This window comes from Hyperolius riggenbachi, chromosome 5 (genome assembly GCF_040937935.1).
Source record: "Hyperolius riggenbachi isolate aHypRig1 chromosome 5, aHypRig1.pri, whole genome shotgun sequence".
NCBI lineage: Eukaryota > Metazoa > Chordata > Amphibia > Anura > Hyperoliidae > Hyperolius > Hyperolius riggenbachi.
In genome coordinates, this window is record NC_090650.1 from 114,141,519 (window position 1) to 114,156,817 (window position 15,299).

Here is a 15,299-nt window from a genome sequence, read left to right on the forward strand (position 1 = left end):
AATTGGCTGTCAAGTACCCCACCCGTAGTGCCCAGGACTATCTTCTTCTTTGTGCTTGCACTACCATCAATGTACAAGCAAGGGTACATTGCATATGCACAAGTACAGTCTAATGCTGGGCATACACGGAGCGATCCGGCAGCTCGATCGACTACGCCGCGTCCCCGCGGCCACCCGAATCGATTCTTGCTCGTCCCCGTGGGCGCTTCCTTATCTTCCGCTCAATTCCCCGCTATTGTCTGCCCGTGGGGATCGAGCAGGGAATCGATCGGCGCGGTGATCGTGCCTTTCGGAAATTATCAATCGAGCCATCAGCGGCTCGATTGATAAAAAAACAACGTGCCGTGTATGCCCGGCATTAGTCTGCACAGTAGGATGAAGTTGCTCCTGCACAGACTGTACTCAAAAGGATATTCAACAAGCCCTTATCAGATATGCTTAGAGGGACCTTGCACTGCAATGGCTGAAATAGTGGGCCACAGAATGATCGGTGAAGCCTCTAGATTATCCAGAGGCTTCCCTCTGTGGTAAGTACGTATCTATTTTTACATTTTTTTCCCACTTCAGGTACACTCTACCTTGGGTACAAAAGTAGATACTTACCTAAAGAGAGGGAAGTCTCAGGATCCTTTTGAGGCTTCCCTCTCTGCTCTGCTCTCCCTCGTCCCTGAAAGCCGACCCTCCCCCCCCCCCCCGGAGAATGGCAACATAGCAATGTTGCCAATTCTTTTCAAGGCCACGTGGCGCCTCTTCCGCATTCTTTGCCGCACTGTAAACACTTGAGCCCGCCTGCGCGTGCGCAGTGGCACAGAGCTACGAGCTTCTGTCCTACTGCGTATGCGCGGCCATGCTCGCCCAGCTCTGGCGCGCCCGTGACTGCAAGGAGAAGAGCTGTGCAGCCCCGATGTGGAAAGGGCCCGTGTTCAGCAAGGGGGTGCCGCGTTCAGCATTGGGGAGCTTCTGCTGACTGAAGGAAGCCTAAATAGGATGCTGAGGCTTCCCTCTTTTAAAGGTAATATATTTATTAGCACATTTTTCCAGTGTATTTTAGACCTTTATACTTTCCCAGTGGTTCTGGGTCAACATAAGCTATCTGGGTACTCTTTAGCCACACCTGGAGAGAGTCCAGAGTTTTTTGTTAACCTAAGAAGACTTTTACCAGTCATGCAGAAAAAAATAATTCTTTTGAACAGACCAAAGCAGGCAAATTCCATTAAGTCAAAGTCATAAAGAAGTGGGTTGCATTGGCTCAATGTGATTTACACATATATATTCCCCACCAAACACCCTTCAATACAGGAACAACATCATGAAAAATAAAAATGTAAGTTTAAAATACATAAGAACACTTCCTTATAAGGCATACAATTAAAATGCATTATAGATTATTTTTTTCCTGTGTCACTTTCACAATAGATGGTAGAAATCTGACTGGTTTTGGACTAGTCCATCTGCTCATGGGCGATTCCCAGTATATTTTGTTAGTCAGCCTCCCTACTTGTGAAAATAAAGACAACCTTGAGAAACACCCCCTCCCCCATGTGGAGATGGACTGCACCACACTGTCTTCCTGCAGCTGCACAGCTAAAGCTCACAAAGACCTTGGTAGAAGAGACGTATTTAAGGTAAAGTTGCGTCACAGAACTGATAAGAGGGGTCATGTCCTAAAAATACCATGTTGTGGCAGATATCTGGTTATGTGTGGGTTGTCACTTAAATAACATTGTCCTAGACACTCCTTTCAGCTTGATGGAGATCAGACAGTGGAGCTGAATGCTGGAAAATCTATGACCAGTGTGGGGCTAAGAAAGTGCTTGCCAAGTCTAGTGAACATCATTATGTTGGCTACACCCACCTTAAACCCACCAAAGTACATCCACTTCCTGCCCATTGGTTTACAGGGCAGACTTCTCATTGCAAACCTTACCTCAGTCTTCAGGTACAGTGGATGGTTTGGAGTGGCACACCTTACCGATAAGGTGGGTACATAACCTGGGTGCCAAGCAACACCAATCAGATATAGCAAAGTCCAAAGTAGTTTAGCACACTACAGTTTGCTTCAAAGCGGAAGTAGTTTAAATCTTCAGAGCATTTGTCAACACAGAGTTAATGACAATTGTTTCAGAGCCATTGTGAGTGCACTTATTCTAATAAAGGGGACCCGGTGTGGCCCCAAAATAATTGTCATTAACTCTGTGTTGACAAATGCTCTGAAGAATTAAACTATTTCAGCTGTGAAACAAACTGAGATGTGCTAAACTACTTTGGACTTTGCTCAGTCTTCTGGTAGAGGAGGTGAACTGAGTGCAAAGAGAAATGACTTTGCTACCAGAACGGAAAATGTAATAACTAATATTTTTGCTTGGCGTCCCTTTAAGTTCAAAACACGAACACTGGTGCACATGACAGAAGGGGGCCCCAAACCCACCTGCAACACCAAGAGGAGGAGCGCAGGTCAGCCCCGAAGCTCCCCCCACCAAGGGATTCACACTGCCTCTAAATGCTGAATGTAAGTAAAACACAAGAGAAGCAAATGCTCACTCCCAGCCAGCACCATGCCATTTTATATTGAGCCACTGACAGCATGTCAGCCAATCAAGTGTAATAATATACAAATGTGTGCGTGTATATAACTACACTTGATTGGCTGACAGGCTGTCTATGGACAAATGTAAATGGCTGTGTGCTGGATGAGAGTGAGCACTTGCTTCTCTTTTGTTTTGCATTCTTTTAAGTTCACCTGTTCCAATCCTATGCAATAAAAACCATGCACATGACAACAAAATGCATAAAAAGTGGTTATCTATATTAAGTATTAAAAGAGTTTCTGTATCTTATATCTTTGGCGAGAGCATCCTATCTCATTGTAAAGCCCCATATCTGCTAGAGCAGGGGTGTCAAACTCAAATGCAAAGTGGGACCAAGTCGCTGGCCAACCTCAATGACCAGTGACCATCTTCCTACCTTACAAAGTTCCCTGTTGTCTAGTGGACCCCTTCCCCCCCATAAAGTTCCTGTCCCTCCACTACAGCTCCCTGGTGTCTAGTCGCCCCATTCCCTCCCCTAGACAGTTCTCTGACGTCTAGTGGTCCACTTACTAACTATAAACAGTTCCCTGGTGTCTAGTGGCCCCACTCCCTCCCCTAAATAGTTCTCTGGTGTCCAGCTGTCCTCCTTCTAACCCTTAATAGTTCCCTGGAGTCTAGTTACCCCCCTGCCTCCCCTATGCAGTTCCCTGGTGTTTAGTGCTTCCCTCATCTCTATCCATAAGGTTTCTCTGGTTATCTTAGGCTTCACTACCAATATATCTTTCCTGGTGGTCTAGAGGGGGCCAAACATAATGCAAAGAGGGGAAACCACTTGAGGGCCAAAAACTGATGGTTCTGAGGGCCAAATTTGGCCTGCAGGCCAGGGTTTGACATGTATAGAGTATAGTCAGCTGAGGCAGCCGATAATGCGTGTACAGTGGCCTTAGAACCCCACACGGCAAGCGATATGCCCAGCATATCAACTTGCTCAAGCAACTGGTGATACTTTTCTTCTCCCCGCTCGCCCCACCCACCAGCCGTGCGGAGTCACTTCAGCGTGTTCCATCAGCCCTCCTGCCTGCAAAGCACCAGAACGCATTGTCAGCTGTACAGCTGACTTCGCGCCTGTACAGCCTCAGCCTAGCGATGCCATTGGGCAACATGAGTCATGCGTGTGCACGGGCCTTAAGAGATATAAAACACTGTTTCACAGCAATGCCCCCCCTCCCCCCCCGCATCATAGATTCATAGATATAGCCCAAGTCAGAGCTCTGACTTGCATAATACCTCCTGATGAAGCCTTTTTAGGTGAAACATGTTGAGGGTCATGTCTGTGTGGTTGAGCACTATGTATATAGTTAGGAGCACCCCATATGTGGGCCTTCCCTCTTCCCTGCAGCACACCGACACGGGTAAGTCCTTGCTACAATGCACCCACTGCATCAATTTATTGTGTGACGAAATTTCACACATCTTTTGAGTTGTTTTTCAGTTGTAGTTTGCACATGACACTTTAGCCGCTTTGGCCAATCATCACTTTTTTTTAGCTAGGACGCTATCACTTTGCACGCACCAGGTTCATTGTTGTTACAGTTTACAACACTTGGCAGTTTTTGCACTATTTACAGCACACAGCACTTTGGATTATTGACCTACCCTGTTTGCATAATAATTATTGTATTGTTTGGTATCATTGCTATCATAAATGCTGCAGGGAATCTGCTAACAGGCAGGTGTTTGTGAGGGATTTTATTGTATTGTGTTTTAATTGTTTTTAAGGGATATGTCCCTAATAAACTTTGCATTGAATTTTCACTTTATTTGAGAGTGGAAGTGCTTATTTCTATGACATATATCGCTTTGGCCTGACAGCTAAGCAACCAGTTTAAGGTGTCTTTTTGATTGATGTATCCAGGTTTCTGGAGACTTGACTAGGTGGTAACCTATTTCTCAGCCCAGCCACTCCTATGTACAAGGTCCTTGTGAGGCATTGGGATATAGCTACACCCCACACTGTTATACTGACAGGAGTGGAGAGGGATACGCAATGACCCCCCCCCCCCCAATTTTCAGGTCTAACCTCTGCACATACAGATTGTTGTAGTGTTGTAGTGAGTACTTATTACAGTGAGGCTCCCTCTTCATTTTATGTTTAACCAATAAAAAGTTACTAGGTTTTTAATGTGCCAATAAGATTAGACACATGCTTGTTTCTGCTCATTCAGACACTACTGCAGCCAAATATATCAGCAGGACTGCCAAGAAACTGGTATTGTTTAAAAAGAAATAAATATGGCAGCCTCCATATTTTTCTCACTTCAGTTGTCCTTTAAATAATCTATGGAAGGACTTGGGAGTGAGAAATGAGGAAGGCTGAGATCTGTCTTTACAAAGAAAAAGATGTGTATTCATTAGTCTATATTTACACAACTACTAACATTATAGACAGACAATTTTACTCAAATCTCTATTTAACATGTTTACTATCTCATTCTACACCTTTCTGAACATCTTATTCTGTAAGGACTGTTTGCCACTGTGAATCACGATCACTTTCACTTCCAAATCACAACATTATGTATACCCACTGGACACATTTCTGACATGATTTTCATGCAATCTGACAAGTTTACAGCGCAATTGCAATTTGCAATGGGAGCGGGAGAAAAACAAGCAGGAAAACATTGGTGGATTGCAAAAAATTGCTTTGCGATTTTCCTGCACTCCAATACATCCAACAGGAGAGAAAATGGATGAAAAATGCAGCAGTAACTACATTTGCGATCCGGAAAAATTGTGACTCAAAAGCACTGCACTATTAGTAATGCTACCATGCTATTTCCATGAGTTGATTTCAACAAAGGATTGTGGAGCACTCCTCAAAGCTTCACTAGTGATCTGCCACGGCTGATCCGGCAACACTCCAAACCGATATTGCAATAGACAAGATGAACCGCCACCATCCAGATAAGTATTCAGCTCCAGACCGATATTGCAATGGACAAGATGAACCGGCACCATCCAGATAAGTATTCAGCTCCAGACCGATGTTACAATAGACAAGATGAACCGGCACCATCCAGATAAGTATTTAGATCCAGATCCGATATTGCAATAGACAAGATGAACCGGCACCATCCAGATAAGTATTCAGCTCCAGACCGATGTTGCAACAGACTAGATGAACCGGCACCATCCAGATAAGTATTTAGCTCCAGACCGATATTGCACTAGACAAGATGAACCGGCACCATCCAGATAAGTATTCAGCTCCAGACCGATATTGCAATAGACAAGATGAACAGACACCATCCAGATAAGTATTCAGCTCCAGACCGATGTTACAATAGACAAGATGAACCGGCACCATCCAGATAAGTATTCAGCTCCAGACCGATGTTACAATAGACAAGATGAACCGGCACCATCCAGATAAGTATTCAGCTCCAGACCGATGTTACAATAGACAAGATGAACCAGCACCATCCAGATAAGTATTCAGTTCCAGACTGATGTTGCAATAGACAAGATGAACCGACACCATCCAGATAAGTATTCAGCTCCAGACCGATATTGCAATAGACAAGATGAACAGACACCATCCAGATAAGTATTCAGCTCCAGATCGATATTGCAGTAGACAAGATGAACCAGCACCATTCAGATAGGTATTCAGCTCCAGACCGATATTGCAATAGACAAGATGAACCGGCACCATCCAGATAAGTATTCAGCTGCAGACCGATATTGCAATAGACAAGATGAACCGGCACCATCCAGATAAGTATTCAGCTCCAGACCGATATTGCAATAGACAAGATGAACCGGCACCATCCAGATAAGTATTCAGCTCCAGACCGATATTGCAATAGACAAGATGAACAGACACCATCCAGATAAGTATTCAGCTCCAGACCGATGTTACAATAGACAAGATGAACCGGCACCATCCAGATAAGTATTCAGCTCCAGACCGATGTTACAATAGACAAGATGAACCGGCACCATCCAGATAAGTATTCAGCTCCAGACCGATGTTACAATAGACAAGATGAACCGGCACCATCCAGATAAGTATTCAGTTCCAGACTGATGTTGCAATAGACAAGATGAACCGGCACCATCCAGATAAGTATTCAGCTCCAGACCGATATTGCAATAGACAAGATGAACAGACACCATCCAGATAAGTATTCAGCTCCAGATCGATATTGCAGTAGACAAGATGAACCAGCACCATTCAGATAGGTATTCAGCTCCAGACCGATATTGCAATAGACAAGATGAACCGGCACCATCCAGATAAGTATTCAGCTGCAGACCGATATTGCAATAGACAAGATGAACCGGCACCATCCAGATAAGTATTCAGCTCCAGACCGATATTGCAATAGACAAGATGAACCGGCACCATCCAGATAAGTATTTAGCTCCAGACCGATGTTACAATAGACAAGATGAACCGGCACCATCCAGATAAGTATTTAGATCCAGATCCGATATTGCAATAGACAAGATGAACCGGCACCATCCAGATAAGTATTCAGCTCCAGACCGATGTTGCAACAGACTAGATGAACCGGCACCATCCAGATAAGTATTCAGCTCCAGACCGATATTGCAATAGACAAGATGAACAGACACCATCCAGATAAGTATTCAGCTCCAGACCGATGTTACAATAGACAAGATGAACCGGCACCATCCAGATAACTATTCAGCTCCAGACCGATGTTACAATAGACAAGATGAACCGGCACCATCCAGATAAGTATTCAGCTCCAGACCGATATTGCAATAGACAAGATGAACCGGCACCATCCAGATAAGTATTCAGCTCCAGACCGATGTTACAATAGACAAGATGAACCGGCACCATCCAGATAAGTATTCAGCTCCAGACCGATGTTACAATAGACAAGATGAACCAGCACCATCCAGATAAGTATTCAGTTCCAGACTGATGTTGCAATAGACAAGATGAACCGACACCATCCAGATAAGTATTCAGCTCCAGACCGATATTGCAATAGACAAGATGAACAGACACCATCCAGATAAGTATTCAGCTCCAGATCGATATTGCAGTAGACAAGATGAACCAGCACCATTCAGATAGGTATTCAGCTCCAGACCGATATTGCAATAGACAAGATGAACCGGCACCATCCAGATAAGTATTCAGCTGCAGACCGATATTGCAATAGACAAGATGAACCGGCACCATCCAGATAAGTATTCAGCTCCAGACCGATATTGCAATAGACAAGATGAACCGGCACCATCCAGATAAGTATTCAGCTCCAGACCGATATTGCAATAGACAAGATGAACAGACACCATCCAGATAAGTATTCAGCTCCAGACCGATGTTACAATAGACAAGATGAACCGGCACCATCCAGATAAGTATTCAGCTCCAGACCGATGTTACAATAGACAAGATGAACCGGCACCATCCAGATAAGTATTCAGCTCCAGACCGATGTTACAATAGACAAGATGAACCGGCACCATCCAGATAAGTATTCAGTTCCAGACTGATGTTGCAATAGACAAGATGAACCGGCACCATCCAGATAAGTATTCAGCTCCAGACCGATATTGCAATAGACAAGATGAACAGACACCATCCAGATAAGTATTCAGCTCCAGATCGATATTGCAGTAGACAAGATGAACCAGCACCATTCAGATAGGTATTCAGCTCCAGACCGATATTGCAATAGACAAGATGAACCGGCACCATCCAGATAAGTATTCAGCTGCAGACCGATATTGCAATAGACAAGATGAACCGGCACCATCCAGATAAGTATTCAGCTCCAGACCGATATTGCAATAGACAAGATGAACCGGCACCATCCAGATAAGTATTCAGCTCCAGACCGATGTTACAATAGACAAGATGAACCGGCACCATCCAGATAAGTATTTAGATCCAGATCCGATATTGCAATAGACAAGATGAACCGGCACCATCCAGATAAGTATTCAGCTCCAGACCGATGTTGCAACAGACTAGATGAACCGGCACCATCCAGATAAGTATTCAGCTCCAGACCGATATTGCAATAGACAAGATGAACAGACACCATCCAGATAAGTATTCAGCTCCAGACCGATGTTACAATAGACAAGATGAACCGGCACCATCCAGATAACTATTCAGCTCCAGACCGATGTTACAATAGACAAGATGAACCGGCACCATCCAGATAAGTATTCAGCTCCAGACCGATATTGCAATAGACAAGATGAACCGGCACCATCCAGATAAGTATTCAGCTCCAGACCGATGTTACAATAGACAAGATGAACCGGCACCATCCAGATAAGTATTCAGCTCCAGACCGATGTTACAATAGACAAGATGAACCGGCACCATCCAGATAAGTATTCAGCTCCAGACCGATGTTACAATAGACTAGATGAACCGGCACCATCCAGATAAGTATTCAGTTCCAGACTGATGTTGCAATAGACAAGATGAACCGGCACCATCCAGATAAGTATTCAGCTCCAGACCGATATTGCAATAGACAAGATGAACAGACACCATCCAGATAAGTATTCAGCTCCAGATCGATATTGCAGTAGACAAGATGAACCAGCACCATTCAGATAGGTATTCAGCTCCAGACCGATATTGCAATAGACAAGATGAACCGGCACCATCCAGATAAGTATTCAGCTGCAGACCGATATTGCAATAGACAAGATGAACCGGCACCATCCAGATAAGTATTCAGCTCCAGACCGATATTGCAATAGACAAGATGAACCGGCACCATCCAGATAAGTATTTAGCTCCAGACCGATGTTACAATAGACAAGATGAACCGGCACCATCCAGATAAGTATTTAGATCCAGATCCGATATTGCAATAGACAAGATGAACCGGCACCATCCAGATAAGTATTCAGCTCCAGACCGATGTTGCAACAGACTAGATGAACCGGCACCATCCAGATAAGTATTCAGCTCCAGACCGATATTGCAATAGACAAGATGAACAGACACCATCCAGATAAGTATTCAGCTCCAGACCGATGTTACAATAGACAAGATGAACCGGCACCATCCAGATAACTATTCAGCTCCAGACCGATGTTACAATAGACAAGATGAACCGGCACCATCCAGATAAGTATTCAGCTCCAGACCGATATTGCAATAGACAAGATGAACCGGCACCATCCAGATAAGTATTCAGCTCCAGACCGATGTTACAATAGACAAGATGAACCGGCACCATCCAGATAAGTATTCAGCTCCAGACCGATGTTACAATAGACAAGATGAACCAGCACCATCCAGATAAGTATTCAGTTCCAGACTGATGTTGCAATAGACAAGATGAACCGACACCATCCAGATAAGTATTCAGCTCCAGACCGATATTGCAATAGACAAGATGAACAGACACCATCCAGATAAGTATTCAGCTCCAGATCGATATTGCAGTAGACAAGATGAACCAGCACCATTCAGATAGGTATTCAGCTCCAGACCGATATTGCAATAGACAAGATGAACCGGCACCATCCAGATAAGTATTCAGCTGCAGACCGATATTGCAATAGACAAGATGAACCGGCACCATCCAGATAAGTATTCAGCTCCAGACCGATATTGCAATAGACAAGATGAACCGGCACCATCCAGATAAGTATTCAGCTCCAGACCGATATTGAAATAGACAAGATGAACAGACACCATCCAGATAAGTATTCAGCTCCAGACCGATGTTACAATAGACAAGATGAACCGGCACCATCCAGATAAGTATTCAGCTCCAGACCGATGTTACAATAGACAAGATGAACCGGCACCATCCAGATAAGTATTCAGCTCCAGACCGATGTTACAATAGACAAGATGAACCGGCACCATCCAGATAAGTATTCAGTTCCAGACTGATGTTGCAATAGACAAGATGAACCGGCACCATCCAGATAAGTATTCAGCTCCAGACCGATATTGCAATAGACAAGATGAACAGACACCATCCAGATAAGTATTCAGCTCCAGATCGATATTGCAGTAGACAAGATGAACCAGCACCATTCAGATAGGTATTCAGCTCCAGACCGATATTGCAATAGACAAGATGAACCGGCACCATCCAGATAAGTATTCAGCTGCAGACCGATATTGCAATAGACAAGATGAACCGGCACCATCCAGATAAGTATTCAGCTCCAGACCGATATTGCAATAGACAAGATGAACCGGCACCATCCAGATAAGTATTCAGCTCCAGACCGATGTTACAATAGACAAGATGAACCGGCACCATCCAGATAAGTATTTAGATCCAGATCCGATATTGCAATAGACAAGATGAACCGGCACCATCCAGATAAGTATTCAGCTCCAGACCGATGTTGCAACAGACTAGATGAACCGGCACCATCCAGATAAGTATTCAGCTCCAGACCGATATTGCAATAGACAAGATGAACAGACACCATCCAGATAAGTATTCAGCTCCAGACCGATGTTACAATAGACAAGATGAACCGGCACCATCCAGATAACTATTCAGCTCCAGACCGATGTTACAATAGACAAGATGAACCGGCACCATCCAGATAAGTATTCAGCTCCAGACCGATATTGCAATAGACAAGATGAACCGGCACCATCCAGATAAGTATTCAGCTCCAGACCGATGTTACAATAGACAAGATGAACCGGCACCATCCAGATAAGTATTCAGCTCCAGACCGATGTTACAATAGACAAGATGAACCGGCACCATCCAGATAAGTATTCAGCTCCAGACCGATGTTACAATAGACTAGATGAACCGGCACCATCCAGATAAGTATTCAGTTCCAGACTGATGTTGCAATAGACAAGATGAACCGGCACCATCCAGATAAGTATTCAGCTCCAGACCGATATTGCAATAGACAAGATGAACAGACACCATCCAGATAAGTATTCAGCTCCAGATCGATATTGCAGTAGACAAGATGAACCAGCACCATTCAGATAGGTATTCAGCTCCAGACCGATATTGCAATAGACAAGATGAACCGGCACCATCCAGATAAGTATTCAGCTGCAGACCGATATTGCAATAGACAAGATGAACCGGCACCATCCAGATAAGTATTCAGCTCCAGACCGATATTGCAATAGACAAGATGAACCGGCACCATCCAGATAAGTATTCAGCTCCAGACCGATGTTACAATAGACAAGATGAACCGGCACCATCCAGATAAGTATTTAGATCCAGATCCGATATTGCAATAGACAAGATGAACCGGCACCATCCAGATAAGTATTCAGCTCCAGACCGATGTTGCAACAGACTAGATGAACTGGCACCATCCAGATAAGTATTCAGCTCCAGACCGATATTGCAATAGACAAGATGAACAGACACCATCCAGATAAGTATTCAGCTCCAGACCGATGTTACAATAGACAAGATGAACCGGCACCATCCAGATAACTATTCAGCTCCAGACCGATGTTACAATAGACAAGATGAACCGGCACCATCCAGATAAGTATTCAGTTCCAGACTGATGTTGCAATAGACAAGATGAACCGGCACCATCCAGATAAGTATTCAGCTCCAGACCGATATTGCAATAGACAAGATGAACAGACACCATCCAGATAAGTATTCAGCTCCAGATCGATATTGCAGTAGACAAGATGAACCAGCACCATCCAGATAAGTATTCAGCTCCGGACCGATATTGCAATAGACAAGATGAACCGACACCATCCAGATAAGTATTCAGCTTCAGACCGATATTGCAATAGACAAGATGAACCGGCACCATCCAGATAAGTATTCAGCTTCAGACCGATATTGCAATAGACAAGATGAACCGGCACCATCCAGATAAGTATTCAGCTCCAGACCGATGTTGCAATAGACAAGATGAACCGGCACCATCCAGATAAGTATTCAGCTCCAGACTGATATTGCAATAGACAAGATGAACAGGCACCATCCAGATAAGTATTCAGCTCCAGACCGATATTGCAATAGACAAGATGAACAGACACCATCAGATAAGTATTCAGCTCCAGACCGATATTGCAATAGACAAGATAAACTGGCACCATCCAGATAAGTATTCAGCTCCCGACCGATATTGCAATGGACAAGATGAACCGGCACCATCCAGATAAGTATTCAGCTCCAGACCGATGTTGCAATAGGCAAGATGAACCGGCACCATCCAGATAAGTATTTAGCGCCAGACCGATATTGCAATAGACAAGATGAACCGGCACCATCCAGATAAGTATTCAGCTCCAGACCGATATTGCAATAGACAAGATGAACCGGCACCATCCAGATAAATATTCAGCTCCAGACTGATATTGCAATGGACAAGATGAACCGGCACCATCCAGATAAGTATTCAGCTCCAGACGGATATTGAAATAGACAAGATGAACCGGCACCATCCAGATAAGTATTCAGCTCCAGACCGATATTGCAATAGACAAGATGAACAGGCACCATCGAGATAAGTATTCAGCTCCAGACCGATATTGCAATAGACAAGATGAACAGACACCATCCAGATAAGTATTCAGCTCCAGACTGATATTGCACTAGACAAGATGAACCGGCACCATCCAGATAAGTATTCAGCTCCAGATCGATATTGCAATAGACAAGATGAACCACCACCATCCAGATAAGTATTCAGCTCCAGACCGATGTTGCAATAGGCAAGATGAACCAGCACCATTCAGATAGGTATTCAGCTCCAGACCGATATTGCAATAGACAAGATGAACCGGCACCATCCAGATAAGTACTCAGCTCCAGACCGATATTGCAATAGACAAGATGAACCGGCACCATCCAGATAAGTACTCAGCTCCAGACCGATATTGCAATAGACAAGATGATCCGGCATTATCCAGATAAGTATTCAGCTCCAGACCGATATTGCAATAGACAAGATGAACCGGCACCATCCAGATAAGTATTCAGCTCCAGACCGATATTGCAATGGACAAGATGAACCGGCACCATCCAGATAAGTATTCAGCTCCAGACGGATATTGAAATAGACAAGATGAACCGGCACCATTCAGATAAGTATTCAGTTCCAGACCGATATTGCAATAGACAAGATGAACAGACACCATCCAGATAAGTATTCAGCTCCAGACCAATATTGCAATAGACAAGATGAACAGACACCATCAGATAAGTATTCAGCTCCAGACCGATATTGCAATAGACAAGATGAACACACACCATCCAGATAAGTATTCAGCTCCAGACTGATATTGCACTAGACAAGATGAACCGGCACCATCCAGATAAGTATTCAGCTCCAGACCGATATTGCAATAGACAAGATGAACCACCACCATCCAGATAAGTATTCAGCTCCAGACCGATATTGCAATAGGCAAGATGAACCAGCACCATTCAGATAGGTATTTAGCTCCAGACCGATATTGCAATAGACAAGATGAACCGGCACCATCCAGATAAGTATTCAGCTCCAGACCGATATTGCAATAGACAAGATGAACCGGCACCATCCAGATAAGTATTCAGCTCCAGACCGATATTGCAATAGACAAGATGATCCGGCACCATCCAGAAAAGTATTCAGCTCCAGACCGATATTGCAATAGACAAGATGAACCGGCACCATCCAGATAAGTATTCAGCTCCAGACCGATATTGCAATAGACAAGATGAACAGACACCATCCAGATAAGTATTCAGCTCCAGACTGATATTGCACTAGACAAGATGAACCAGCGCCATCCAGATAAGTATTCCGCTCCAGACCGATATTGCAATAGACAAGATGAACAGACACCATCCAGATAAGTATTCAGCTCCAGACTGATATTGCAATAGACAAGATGAACAGGCACCATCCAGATAAGTATTCAGCTCCAGACCGATATTGCAATAGACAAGATGAACCAGCACCATCCAGATAAGTATCCAGCTCCAGACCGATATTGCAATAGACAAGATGAACAGGCACCATCCAGATAAGTATTCAGCTCCAGACCGATACTGCAATAGACAAGATGAACCAGCGCCATCCAGATAAGTATTCAGCTCCAGACCGATATTGCAATGGACAAGATGAACCGGCACCATCCAGATAAGTATTCAGCTCCAGACTGATATTGCAATAGACAAGATGAACAGGCACCATCCAGATAAGTATTCAGCTCCAGACCGATATTGCAATAGACAAGATGAACCGGCACCATCCAGATAAGTATTCAGCTCCAGACTGATATTGCACTAGACAAGATGAACCAGCGCCATCCAGATAAGTATTCAGCTCCAGACCGATATTGCAATGGACAAGATGAACCGGCACCATCCAGATAAGTATTCAGCTCCAGACTGATATTGCAATAGACAAGATGAACAGGCACCATCCAGATAAGTATTCAGCTCCAGACCGATATTGCAATAGACAAGATGAACCGGCACCATCCAGATAAGTATTCAGCTCCAGACTGATATTGCACTAGACAAGATGAACCAGCACCATCCAGATAAGTATTCAGCTCCAGACCGATATTGCAATAGACAAGATGAACAGGCACCATCCAGATAAGTATTCAGCTCCAGACCGATATTGCAATGGACAAGATGAACCGGCACCATCCAGATAAGTATTCAGCTCCAGACCGATATTGCAATAGACAAGATGAACCGGCACCATCCAGATAAGTATTCAGCTCCAGACCGATATTGCAATGGACAAGATGAACCGGCACCATCC

At 44.2% G+C, this 15,299-nt stretch overlaps 1 protein-coding gene across 14 annotated transcripts in view; it reads right to left on the minus strand.

Moving 5' to 3' along the window:
• Window positions 1-15,299, minus strand: part of THRB (thyroid hormone receptor beta) — a 479,584-nt gene that overhangs the window by 63,941 nt on the left and 400,344 nt on the right. The window lies entirely within an intron of this gene.